The sequence below is a fragment of the Myxocyprinus asiaticus genome, chromosome 10 (assembly GCF_019703515.2).
Source record: "Myxocyprinus asiaticus isolate MX2 ecotype Aquarium Trade chromosome 10, UBuf_Myxa_2, whole genome shotgun sequence".
Taxonomy (NCBI): Eukaryota; Metazoa; Chordata; class Actinopteri; order Cypriniformes; family Catostomidae; genus Myxocyprinus; species Myxocyprinus asiaticus.
Window position 1 is genome coordinate 43,356,558 of NC_059353.1, and position 14,993 is coordinate 43,371,550.

Here is a 14,993-nt window from a genome sequence, read left to right on the forward strand (position 1 = left end):
AATACAGTATTTAGAACAATGAATGTTTGAATGCACAATTAATCAAATAAAAATCGGGATATGTCCTTGTGTAGTTATTAAATTGCAAAATGCTGCAATTTAATTCAATAAATACATAATCTGCTATTAATAATGTACTACATGCTTCAAAATGAAAATGTGAAGCCGCCGCTCATACCCTGAAAGCACCTCATCATGATCATCACGTGTGCTGTGTGTGTGTGTGTGTGTGTGTGTGTAGATGACAGAAAGCAGAGCACTCTGAAGTGCACAGCACATAAAGACTATATATTTATTTAAAGAAATCACAGCTTTTTGGGGTTTAATAATCACACTAGGCCATGTACTGAACTGCTTATCCGGAGGTGAGAAACTACTGTCAAAAACACACCGAAATGAAAAAAATAAAAGTTCAATTTAAATGGACATGTGAAATGGCGAAAATAGACAACAATATATTACTGTTGTATAGTAATGTAATTTTAACTGTAATTAAATAAAAATAATAAATGTAATAATAATGTTAAAGCAATATCTCACTTCTGTGATTTTCTGTTGTGCAGAAATTCATTTGACAAAAATATCTCCAGTTATGTTTCAGATTGTGCTTTGAGGATTTTGTATCAAAGCACTTCATTTGATAAAAAAGAATGCAATGTTATGTTGAAAAATTATTTTCATTTAAATTCATTTGATTAGACACCATTATGATAATTAAATTTAATTAAACTGTCAAATATGGAATTCTGGAAAAATAATCATCCAACAACCACAATATACATCATGACCTCTCATGTGTTTTTGCTTAAATAATACATCCGTTGGGCACATAAAATGTCCTTGAAATATCCTGGAAAATTCTGCCTTAAAAAGAGTGGGAACCCTAAAAAAAAACATTTGAAAAGTACCAAAAATAAGTTATTAAGGTCTGATAAAAAGTTTCTAAGTCTTAGTTTAATTTGACTTTCATATAACAAAAAGGAAATCTGTTAGTTCTAATAAAAATCAACCCCTGGGGCATGAAATTATCCAAAGTTGAAGAAACATCCTACTATTTTTATACTTGATTTTTCATGAAACATATACAGGTCATAGAATAAATTTGAGGTGTATAAGGTGGTAGGCCTACTGAAACAGGTGTCAGATCTAAATCTGGCTTGTTCCGGCACAAATGACGCCCTGTTTTAACCAAACAAGGAACTCTGGTAAAAGCCTGTGATGAAAAAAATAATAATTTATCAGTAATCCACACAGAACAATAAAACAATGCATCACTTAACAAATAATGTCATTAACTCGCACAACTAAATAGGCAATTCTATTGTGCTGTTCCGATTGTGTTCATCTTAACCATAATACCGCTGTAAATCAAACTTTCTGCCAGTATGTAGTATTCTTTTTCTTTTTTTTTGGAGGACGCAAGCTTAGCTTGTGCGTGTAATCCCCTGACACAAGCCAAATCCGCTTGTCTGTTAAGCTAAGCCCAGGAGAACTTGCACAGTCGACACAATGGCCCAGACATATTGGTGATAACTTCAAAAAAACCATCACAGACAGACAGACAGACAGCTCAATTGCAGTTAGAAACATGCTCTATTAAAGCCAAAGCAAACACACTGCCAGCCAAAGTAACACTTCCAACGACTGCCCTTGGCCACATCAAAGAATCCTCACGTTCATGGCGGGACTTTATGGGTGATTGACAACAGATGTATCTCCGTCTCTCCTGGGACTGTCTCTTGTTCCATGGGACCTGTTAACTGGGATCTCTGGAGCAGGAGAGTCAAAGCCCATGCTGAGGGCTTGTCTTCTCTTAGCCCCCATAACAACAGCCTGTGCACTCCAATTAAACAGCAGATTATACAGACCCACCATACGCTCTGCCATTGGGATGTATGAGAGAGATAGAGAGAGAGAGAGAGAGAGAGAGAGAGAGAGAGAGAGAGAGAGAGAGAGAGACTTCCAACGTGTGTAAATGAAACCATTGCCCCTGCACAAATAACAAATCACAAATCACATTTACATAATATCATCATGTATATTTTTGCTCTGTTAAGTCCCATGGTTCTTCAATGCCTTACTGTTAGTGGAGAGGCAGCTGTAAGGCTGTTAGGCTAGAGATGGCTACAAGCTCATGCATGAAGGAGTGTGTGTCTGAGAAAAAGAGATGAAAGGCATATCCATGATAATGTGCATGGCTGCAGTCACTGCCACCACATCAGTAGAACCTATGGAGGAATAATGAAGCGCATTTTAGAAAATGAAATCATTACTCCCTTCTGCAGAAGCTCTGAAATCTCATTCACGTTCGCGTTCAAAAATGGCATGTTTCACGGCAGGTTTGATGTCAATAAGTGTGTTTACATGCACACCAATACGTTAATAACAATTAAAAATCAGTTTCCATTTTATACAAGAAAGCGGTGTTTACGTGAGACTTGAAATCATCAGGTTTTTCTCTGCTTTTGACATTAAAACATAAACAGACATGCGCACAACACTTGTGAACATTGGATAAGCCGGTAAGAACAAGCAGTTTACATGCAATGCAAAATCAAAATCAAGGTACCGTAATGGGCAAAAATCTATGTGTGGCAATTTTTGCTTACACCATTTATGACCTTACCCCGATAAAGGAAACCCGTTTAAAGTGTTTACAGGACCACACATTGTTGGCTTTAAGATCGTGCATGTAAGCTCACTCATTGATGCCAGAATGCCCTTGGTTCTCATGTGTTGTAACCAGATTAAATATGCAGAAAAATAATATAGCACATAAATCTTATGCACCACTTTGCCAATTGCAGGAATGTGCCCCGATTTGTGTTTGACAGGCCTAAACCTAAATCAACCATGAATCTTAACCTTATTAAACCTTTAAGGCTGATCAGCCTACCAGGCACAAAGTTGGGCACCTTGCATGTACCTATGACTACTTTTGTGGTTCAGTTATGATGTTTTTTTGGTGTTTTTTTCTCTGTCCTTTTTGGATCTTGACAGCTGCGGTCAGCTGTCAACTGGAGAAGCGTTGCATAAAGTTCCTTTCACGTTCTGTAAAAAACAAATAACAGCATAGAATGGTTTGGAATGACAAAGAGGCCAGTAAATGATGACAGAATATTCATTTTTGGGTGAACTATTCCTTAAATGGATTTATACATTGCATAAGCAAGCAGCCTTTTTATTTGGATACATTCTGCTATCCATGCAGGTGATTTTGTGATAAAGCCTTTTCTCGTTAGACACATTCTGATGCTATCAGACCATCTAAATGTTGTGGCATATGGTCTCATGCTGTTTTCTATAGTGTGTATCCCTCTACAGACACTGTTTACTCACAGTGACTGATGAGATTCCATTAAGAATGGCAACAGAAACGTGAAAAAATGTTGCTTTGCTTTATTATAGTAGACTTTCTCCTCTGCATATCAATCGTTCTTGAGCACCTGCTATGGGCAACAGAATAGGAACCTGTCCATTCTATTTCTGTTCAACCAATCACGGCACACTTAGAGTAAAGAATCTATGTGTGCTAAATATGGACAATTTTCTTTATTTCACACATTATTTTCCTTTTGGAGAATAGCAATATTAGGCCATTAATTCAATTTGAAAGATCATTTTTCATTAATTTGAAATTGCTGCACATTCATTTTCTTTATGCAAAGTGTAATTTCTTTTTTATTTTATTTTTTATTTATTTGGATTTCGGGGTGGCAGCGATCATTTTGTTGTGAGATTAGCACAACAAAAAAGCATGCACACTCCGTAAATCCACCATTTTTGGAATACTAATTTCAATGTACAATGATTTGGGATGCATAAATTCTTGAATACTATCTAGGATGGACAGTGTGCAAATTGAGATGCAGAGTTGTTTTAAAAACTGCAGCAGCTTAGCCCATCTGATGGGTGAGCTAGAGTTAATCATTACAGGATGAGGACTCTGTTAAAGGGCATTAATTTAAGTTAATATCACCTTGTGCCAATTAAGGCGGTTTACCTTGCTGGCAGCTTGCAAGGGGAGAACAGGTGTGTGTATTTGTACCGATTACTAACAGAGACAAACAGCAGAGAGAGACATGTCCTTGTCGGGTGAGTAGGCATTTCCTTTCATGCAGTTATCTGGCCAGTGTGTTTGCTCAGATCAACAGGGTATGAAAGCAAATGTCTGTAAATGAGAACAGGACAGAGGTGTTGTATCAAACCATTCCACCCTTTCTGATGATGACACATGGAGGCTGCAGCCAGGACTAAAGTCACACACTCAAACTGAATTTGGCTACAAGTACATATGCCACTTCCCACCTACCAGGTCACTGGCTCTGTTGTGATGATTTCAACACAAAAAGCTCTGGGACCAGCTGCCACACACCCACTAATTTGAGAAAACTTTTAGTTATAATTGTAAGGCTATTACCACTAAGGATTTTATTAACTTAAGGTGTTTGTTGCAACTGCCGGCTGTTATATTCCCAAAATACAGGAAACAGAGTAAATATTATGGTGGCTCTGTTCCACAACCTAGTAAGTTGCCTTGCTGTAAACTGCCTACATAGGTGTTTGCCTTTTAAGATAGCATCCTAACTTGAATGGAACTTTACTAGTTCCTCTTCTACACTGGAACAGAGTTTTCCTCCATGGAAAACGGAGACTTACCAGAAAAAAAAAATCTCCATAACTGCATACTTTGGAATACGATGATTTTAAGGAACGGAAAATGAAGGTTTTAAACTTAAGTGAATTAGTGATACACAAAAATTAGTGGTCAAAATATATCTTATAGTATTGTACAATATGACCCTCTCAATTTGATATCATATGTATCATACAATACATAAATAAGTACATAAGTGTGATAAAACCAAGCAATGCAACATTGATAGCTTCGAAACAGTCTCCTCCCTGGAGAGGCAGCGTTGAGTGCTGACAGGAAAACAGAGCAATGAGTCTACATAGACGAGTTGAGAGCTTGAAGATTGATGGAAAACAGCAAGTAGATTGTAGCATTACAGCTTGTCTAATTTGCCAAACAGAGGTGTCATGTCCAGGTGCTACAGTACATCAAACATGTCGTTCAAATAATACGGAAGCAGATCAAGTAAATAACTACATTCTCTTAAAGCACACTTTCAGCACTTGGGCCCTAATAATCCTTAGAAGAACAACTGGGTCTCTGCACTTTCAGTGCTTGGGCACTTATAATAATAATAATAATCCTTAGAAGAACAATAGGGCCTCCACACTTTCAGTGCTTGGGCCCTAGTTAACAGCCAGCCTCTCCTGAGCATGTTTACATGCACGTTCTTACACCGATTATGCGTAATAAGCCGACAACGCGCGTGGTCATGTAAACACAATAAACGCCGTTCCTTTATCATGTAAGGTCATAAACGGCATAAGAATAAACCGGTCGACACGGATAGATTTTTGGCCATTACGCTGATTTTGTTTTGCATGTAAACACATTAACCAGCGTTCTCATGCCTCTTCACGGTTTGATGTCAAAGCGGAGAATAACGTGATTATTTCAAATTTCTTGCCTTGTCAGATTTTTTAAAATAAACTAATTTTTGGGAGTAATCAGCGTATTGGTGTGCATGTAAACATGCTCACTGAGTGTGATTACATGCACAGCAAGATGCTTATAACTATCAAAAACCAGCTTATTCAAAAAAATGACAACGTATGAAACCTGCGATTACATGAGATTTATTATTTTCTGCTTTTGAAGTCGAAATGTAAACAGCTATGAGCACAACACTTGCGCACATTGGATAAGCCATTAAGACTGCTAAAGTTTACATGCAAAGTGAGACCGGGGGAAGTGGGCAAAAACAATGTACGTGTGCTGATGGTTTTTGGTCAAGCTGCTTATGTACATATAACATAAAGCCAGAGGTCAGGTTCCTCTCAAGGTTTTTTTTTTCTTTGCGACGGTCACCTTTAGCTTGCTCACTGTGGGCTTTAAGACTTTAAGGCATGATTTTCTACAACGCTGCTTTGAAACGATGTGCATTGTGAAAAGTGCTATTCAAATTAAAATGACTTGAATGTAGACAAACAAATTTTTCTAAAAAAAAACATGAAAATTGTGAGTTTTTCTCAAAACAATCTGCTGATAAATGCATAGCTGTTGTTTAAGTTGCTTTATTATAGAGCTCTACTTTATGTTGCCAATGTCAGATGCTATTGTGTCACTTAAGATTTAAAATACATCTGAATAAGGTTAAGTGAAAAACAGTTGTGGGCACTGTTTTTTTCAATATTTTATATTTTATTTTTTATAATTGTATCGTGAGGCTTCTACATCGTATTCTGAAAATATGTGTATCGTTACATGCCTAATAAAAAAAATAAAAAATTATATCAAATATATAGCACACACAAATAATTCGTAAAATAATAATAATAATAATAATAATAATAATAATAATAATAATCAATTGAACTTTTTATATTTCTTACATTTAAGTATTTTTATAATCAACATTTCTTTTGCTTTGTCCTCCATCTTGGATTTTTTCACGTCGCAATGTAAAATATGGCTGCTGCCTTCGCGATACATGCAATGCTGCCTCAGAAATTGGACAGCATAATGTTGCTGCCTAACTTTTGGAACAGTCTTCATGTCGAGCACACCTATGATGCCTTAAAATGTTGCCTACGTAGGCAGCTCACTAAGTTTTGGAAGAGAGACAGTAACACTCCCAGTCATAAGCTGTGCTGTATTATAAGTGAGTCCTAAAGGGCAAAATTTTAGTGGAAGCAATAGGTTTTTGATAAGCTGTAAAATAGGGAATGCTTGGTATACTGCCAATTAAAAGACATATTAGAATGAATGTGGTTGCTTAACAGTCTCAGTAAGTGTGGTATTAAAATCTCATTATCTGAATGCTGAAACTACCATATCTTAAAAGGATCTGGAGATCTTTGCCCTGCTACTTAAGCCCTCCTGAGGTTTGTCAAACTGTTCTTCATTGTACATTACAATGCATGCTTTTTTGTTGTTTCTAGTGTTTGGCATTGATTGTTTTGTTCCTTTTTTGTTCGATGATGTTTGTATCACTGGCGCCGTGCGGTAACACTGTATTTCAAGCGTGCATCTGCCTCTCCCGCAAGGCTCAGAGCAACAGCCTGTGCCAACATCATCGCGAGTTCCATATATTACCAATCTCCATTCCAGAACCCTGTTGACGAATGGTGGTAGCGGCCAGATATTAGCAATGGGGGGTTGGGGGGGGTGTTGCGAGAAAGGAAAGGGGTTTAGAAAAAGGGAAAAATGTAGGGGGAGGGAGAAAAAAAAATGTCCTTGGAAGTGCACTTCTGGAGAACAATTAACTTAATTAAGCAGACAGCATGAATATTCATAAGGCACTTAATGTCTCCCTCATCCATGCAGATGAATGTGTTGCAATGACTCGCTAGTCAAGCATTTCTAAGAGTCTCGAGGAAACTGCACCAACATTTTGGTTCTTTGCCTGGAATATCAAAGAAATTAACAGTCCCCCTGAAACCCTTAAAAGCAGACAAATTAATTAGAAGCTTGCGATTTATATGCTATATGTACCGGGGAGTATATACTATGAAAGCCTTTAATTGGTCAGGGCGGTGCATTTGTGCATGTTTATCCTGCATCGTGTAAATAATGTTTTTGAAACACGGTTTGTAATTATAGGTTTATCTATAGAGAAGGCCATATTTGAGGATGAAAACATTTAAAGTTTGTTCATCGTATAATTTAGAGAAAAGCATGACTGTGTTACAAATACTGACAGACAGAATCATTAAAGAATGAGGAATAAAATCATTAAAGAAACTCTTTTTTTCAGCTAAGCTAATTAGACATCGATGTTATATGAGGGAATTTCATGTATACTTTATTGATGTGTACATGATAATTACCAGCAGTAAATCACTGCTGTTGATGCAGTAAATGGGTGTTTTTGTAAAGCTGTAACAAAGAGCGATTTGACTCCATGCCCACCGTCCCTAAGGACTGACTGAGGTCTGATGTCACACTTCCAAACCTGTGCAGGGGAGGGGCATTTGTGACAGGAAACTGTTTACAAATACTCTCTTGGGAATCTGCACTAATGAAGAGAAAGCATGACCTCGGTATGGTCAGTTTGCTGCGGGAGCAGAGTTGGAGGGCTTCCATTGCTCCTAACAACAGCACTCCATTTTGTTGTGCCTGAAATGACAACTGAAGGTCAATCTCTTGGCCGAAAAAGTAGGGCCCGACCCCACTTCCCATTGCCGTACCCATCTACCCTGCTCGCCCATCCTTTTCCCCCCTAAGCTTGGCAGCGCAGAGGGGTCAGTTCTGCCACACTCCTGCAAAATCTGTGCTTTTTGTGAGTCCTGTGTGAGCATAGACATTACACTGGGCTCAAGGCCCCTGATCCAAACTGGAACCTGTTTGAAAGGCAGCAGAGGAGAGTCAAATGGAGGATGCTCTATTTCAGACACTCTTGAAGGCAATTAACTCAGCGAGCGGGCTATTCAGATGCCTGACTGTGATTAAATCAATTTGATAATGATACACTCGCTTGCTGCTGTTATGAGCTGCCTGTTTGTTTTCGCTAGAGGAGTTTCAGAACACAATCAAACTAAATCATTCTGACAGCATAGAAACTAGAGACGCAAATTACTATAGGCTTCGATTTTTAATTGGCAGCACTCCTCTGATTGTTTTACTGGCAGAAAAAATTAGCCAGAATGCTTCTATAGATTATCATTCTTTACTACCAGTCAAATTTTGACATGTGATTATCAGTTATAGGTTTTGGTGTCAATTCTAGGTGCTTCAAGCTATTTCAGGCATTTTACAAAATTCCACAATTTTGATAACTTCAGCAGCATAAAAACCCTGCCCTGCTAACAAATATCAGCAAGTCTGATTTTGCAAAATGGCAGAGAGTATTATAGATGATGTGGACTGCTCCCCTGATTTTTTTATTTTTTTTTCTGTTTAAAGAAGATTATCAGAGAGACAGTTGTGATTTCTTAGAACACTTATTTCTGTGATTTCTGTAGTGTGGGGAATTATATTTTTATGATTCCTCTTACTGATTTCAGTTCCATTAACGATTTGTAAGTACTTCTGAGGAAGAAATATTTGAAAATAAGAAATGTATTTCTTATACGATTACTAAAATTGAGATGATTTCATATTTTAATAGAACATACCTTCCAGCTAAAGGTGACTTTTTAAGATATTTTATTAATTAATCAATTTTAACTATTATAATGAAACTCAATGTTTATCTTTAATTATACATAATTACTCTGATTTCTGAAGTCTCACAAGCCATAAGTACAAAACACAGTAACAATTTTCTCAGTCACTTTGAGTCAGATATAACAAAATGAAGGACTTGCAGTTCGGTAAGTTCTTAACTTGTTTGGGAGGAACCAACGGAACAAACCAACTTTCTATGAAGCCCATATTTATAGGCCTTATAATGCATTTGTAATGTCTCATAATACACTGTATATGTTATAATTTCTCATAAATAATTGTAACCACAATTATAATACATTACAATACTTACCTATTCATAGTTATACCTTAGAGTATAATGCATTATAACACAAGCAACATCCGATTTTATCTACAGAAGTTATAATGTACTATATTTATTTGTAATATCTATAATAGTTATGCTTTAAGTGACAGAAGCAAAGTCATTTTATAAACATCCATAATATATTTTTAAGTGGTTATTAGACATTACAAGTCAAGCTGGAAGTTATATACATTACGCATGCACAAGATACAAAATAACACACATTCAATGTAATGTTTGAGATATTACGAAAAACACTTGTAAAGCTACAAGGTTAAAAATATATCAGAAACTCTCTCTCTCTCTTCTAGAAGAAGAAGATATGTTGATCACACTTGTAGCCAATGTTCTTGGGTGTAAACACACCCAAGAATAAAAAAAAAAATCAGACTGATTCTATATTGGACTCTATTCAATAAACTTTAATGTTTGTGCATCTATTTGGAGATTATTTTATAAATAACTTCCATTTTATAAGTTTGACTTGTAATGTATTGTATGTTACAAGTTTATGTTATGAAGAAGATATTGCTTTTGTTACTTAAGACCACTTATAATATGATCACTTCATAAAACCTTTTGACTATTTACACTATGCAGAACTTATACAATTAACTTTATTAGCTTCTGCTGTGTTAAAATTGGGTGCTGCTTATAATGCATTACACTCTAGTGTAACTTGGAATAGGGGAAGTCTAATAATTATTTATGAGAAGATATAACTTATAAGGTTATAAATATATAAGGCTTATAAGGTGAGAAATTATGAATTCAGTATAATGCATTTATAATGCTTTTACAATGCATTATAAATATGGGCTTCATAGATAGTGTTACCGAACTGACTCATTAAAATAATTTGTTTAGGAATGTACTCAATTGTCGTGCTGTATGTTTCATGCTGTAGATTCAAAAGAATTGACTCATAAGAGTCATTAGTTAAGGAATTGTTCTACACTTGGTAGCGCTGTTTCGCACTCTAGATTCAAAAGACATGGCTCACAAGAGCAGGAAACGGACCACACTTGTAGCACTGTATCGTTTTTGCTGTAGATTCAAAAGAACCGGCTCATAAGAGTCATTAGTTTGGGAATCATACTACACAGGTTGTGCTGGATGATTCGCACTGCTGATTCAATAGCGGTGTGTTGCAGTGCCACTGAATGGTAGAGCAGGAAACACTCTCAGTGTACTTTATTTCGGTGTTTCGTCCACATCGTCGGAAGAATGCACGTTTGAGAACCGTTAATGGAATTTAAATAAGACTATGAAAGGGTTGCGAAAGGCGCTAAAAGCGTTTATCATTTGAGAGCACATGAGAGGTGCTGGAAGTTTTGGGTTGTACTGAGGACAGCTGCAGGAGTAAAAGAGACACCACCCTTGATCCTCACCTGCTGGTATTATGCAGAGAGGAAGTGCTGCTTGGACAGGCGTGAAGATGGAGTCTGTTTCCCTCCCAGCATCCATCTGGGCCCGGAGAAGCAACCCGTGGGCCACTTCAGCCACAGAGCCATCTCCCCCAACACATACCACACTAGAGAGAAAGCAAACGGATGGGCCAGGAGTCATGTGACCCAAAGTCATGGCCAAGGGCTGGCTAACACACATGTATAGAACAATAAGGTTGTTGTTGTTCACTCATATGTGGATGAATGTAAAATCATATGGAAGAGCAAGATTAGCATGTTCAGTACTGTTATTAAGTGAACACTATGGCTCTGTTCCAAAAACCTAGTGTGCTGCCTACGTAGGCATCATAGACACGCTCCCAAAAGGTAGCAGTCAAATTAAAAGGCCCATTGCATAAACATTAAGCATTGAATACAAAAAGTACTGGAAAAACAATTAATTAAAATTGATTATTTTATTTATGCTAATTAGAGTATTGCATCTTTAGTCTAACAACATGCTTACAGCAAACTCTATTAAAATTCACTGTGAGACAAGTGTCCCATGTGTTTCACGTGACGAGCACTGTCTAAATAGAGTGTTCCAAACTTATCTGGTACCATTTCAGATAGAATGTTGCCTTAGAAGGCAGCTGCCTATGTAGGCAGTAGACAGCAAGGCTGCTCACTAGCTTTTGGAATAGAAGCTGTTTAATTGACTTGAGCTATGTCCCAAATGACGCACTATACACTATGCACTTACAATAACAACTATGCACTCAGCCAAGTAATGTATGTAAGTTAAAAGGAACTTTTAATGTTTAAAGTGTAGTATCATGCCAAATGGAACACTTAACGAGTTCTTACTACACAGAAGAATTCGCCGTTTGACAGCTGACGGAAGTGATGTTTCAAACACATGCAGTGTTGCCGCTAGTTTTAGCGCATTAGCCAACCTCAATTCAACACTTGTATCTCAAACAACGTACATATTCACAAAGCATGGGGTGATGGTAAAGCATTCTACTCACATTTAAGGTGCTGTCTGAAGTTTCTCTAGTTGCTACATTCTCCATTATTTACATCCATTATTCTTCCATTTATTTGTCAGACCAGCAATGCAGCCAGGTAACTTCCGCTTTTTATGGCAAGCTGCCAGCGCTGAGTGCATGAAGTGTCAAACATTCCACACACCGTTTTGACGGTTGAAGAAGTGCATCATCCGGACACTCATACTACACTACTTTCTACTATACTACTCTCACTACTTAAACTACAATATGACATAGAATAGTACAGAAGTGTGCGGTTTGGGACACACCTTTGATATACTTTTATTTTAGATTATAGCAGTAGCATATGGCAAAATGGCACAAATAGCATGCAGGATTCCCTTAATATGATTAAAAATTCCTAGAAAGCAAGTCTCTATAAGAGGAATCCATTTCAATTAATGGAAATCATAATTCCCATTACGTCGTATTGAACAATAGATTAAACCATGGAAGTCTAGAGGGAGACATGTATTATAATTGGGAAATGTTTTTTTTTTTAAGAATGACAGAAAATCTGTCAGATCTCGCCAGCAAAATAAATAATTAAAAACGGCTGAGCCCACTAATCTGCTTTAAGCACATTACTAATAAATGAACACAGCCCAGTAAAGCTGATTACATTTAATTCAGAAATGCCCTTTAGCAATACTGTACAATCTCACAAATAGATTTGTTTAGCAGACATAGCCGCCACTAATAGGCAAGTAGTCATGCCACTCACAAAATGAGTTCTGTGACCTTGCCGTCACAGGTGTTTGGGATAAACTTGTTCGCAATGTTTTGATCCATGATATATGGGAGATCTGGGCTAGTTGGCACATGCGAAAGGGCTTTATATCAGTAACTGCAAGGTTTTGAGACAAAAATCCAATTACACAAATGATTGGTATCTCTAGCAGTGGTTTTGTATATTGGTTTCCAACACCTACTTCAAAAGAGTCTTTTTAAAGTTTGTGAATTCTATCATCCGAACAAAAATTCCAATATACCTACCACTTTATTAGGTACACCTGTACTTATGTGATTATCTAATCAGCCAATCATGTGGCAGCATGCAGTGCAATGCATAAAATCATGCAGATATGGGTCAGGAGCTTCATTTAATATTTACATCAACCATCTGAATAGGGAAAAAATGTGATCTCAGTGATTTCGACCGTGGCATGATTGTTGGTGCCAGATGGGCTGGTTTGAGCATAACCGATGATCTCCTGGGATTTTCACACAAAACTGTCTCTAGAGTTTACTCAGAATGGTGCCAAAAACATCCAGTGAGCAGCAGTTCTGCAGACGGAAACTCCTTGTTGATAAGAGAGGTCAACTGAGAATGGCCAGACTGGTTCGAGCTGACAGAAAGGCTACGGTAACTCAGATAACCACTCTGTACAATTGTAGTGAGTAGAATAGCATCTCAGACTGCACAACACATCGAGCCTTAAGCCAGATGGGCTACAACAGCAAAAGACCACACTGGGTTCCACTTCCGTCAGCCAAGAACAGAAAGCGGAGTCTGTAGTGGGCCTACCATCAGCAGAAATCGAGATTCTTCAGACCAGGCTATGTTTATCCAGTCTTTAACTGTCCAGTTTTTTTGAGCCTGTCCCCACTGCAGCTTTTTGTAAAAGCTCTCACAGTAAAATTGTACTGGTATATTAAGGAAAGTGTCAAGTATGTAAAGACGGTAGATTTTAAGGGCGTTTCTCAAAAATCAGGTTGTTTTATTATTATTATTTTTATTTTTATTTTTATTTTTTACTGCTTAGGCCTAGATATTGCTGAAAATCCTATAAAAGTCTGTTTAATAGCAGTTCCCAGTGTGAAAACTTACCCCATAGTGTGTTAAAACATGCCCCTAAAGGTCCATGTGTGTTAAATGAACTATATCTTTTTCCTGGGCAATGACGGTGGAAATGTTCAGTATCTTTTTGAACATTTATACAATGAGAAAACACGCTGAGAAATGTTCACCGGGGTTAAAATTATCACAACTAGCCCCGGTCTCCCCTACATCAAAGCTTAGAAGGACACATCAAATATAACAAAAAGGTATAATAAATATCAAATGTATTCTTCAAAGCTGACCTTTTCACCTTTTTGGGAAATAGTGGATGGCACTAACCATGTTAAAACCTCTGACACCTGGGAAAAGCATAGATGGGCCCTGTCTGAGACTGTGCCTTATCTTTATCTGTAGAGGCTAAAGCTTAAACCGAGAGGCCTTGTCAAACACACGGCGGATTGAGACAATGCAAAGCTTTTGGAGAATGACTGATGGACTCAAGCTTTGACCTGAATGAGTTCTGTTCTACATTTGAACAAGGGCTGATGGCACGTCAGTCTCATTTTGGCTATGTTCACACAGTTAGTGTTTGGGACTGACGGCCGTGTTTACTAACAGGTGTGAATCTCAAAATGTCCTGTTCATTGAACAGCTTACAGAGGCTGTTGAAATACTGTCTGTAAAACTGAAGAACTGAAGTCAATCCACTTTCATATTTTTGCGATTAGCTGTGAATCACACCTGCAACCATACTGACCGTGACTTGTGAAATTAAAACTAGTAAAATACCTTCAATTTTCAGGATTTACTAGTCCGTTCAGTTATCGAAAGTTGTCACTCTCATTTATAACTGTAACCAGTTATAGCACTCTAAAGCAGGACTGAAACCCATGCCATCTCTGTCAGCACCTATTAATTTAGAAATTAAATATTTGTACTTTTAACCAAATACCATAACCATATTTAGCACTCTAACACAGGATGACAACTGTATTCTGCTGCTGTGTGAACGTAATGATATTTTACACACATCATCTCTTTAACATGCCTAAAGTGCACTTGACTACACCGTGCATCTGGATATTTGCCAGGTTATAACACTCATCTCCGTCATTTAATCTTTATTTGATGAATTACTGCTGACATGAGCGATAGAATATGTACACAAACATCAATTTGAAATAAAATTCAGTTTACC

The 14,993-nt window shown here is 37.3% G+C and overlaps 1 pseudogene; it reads right to left on the reverse strand.

Annotated features, from left to right (window-relative positions):
• Positions 1-14,993, reverse strand: part of LOC127447600 (ceramide kinase-like protein) — a 72,839-nt pseudogene that overhangs the window by 10,745 nt on the left and 47,101 nt on the right.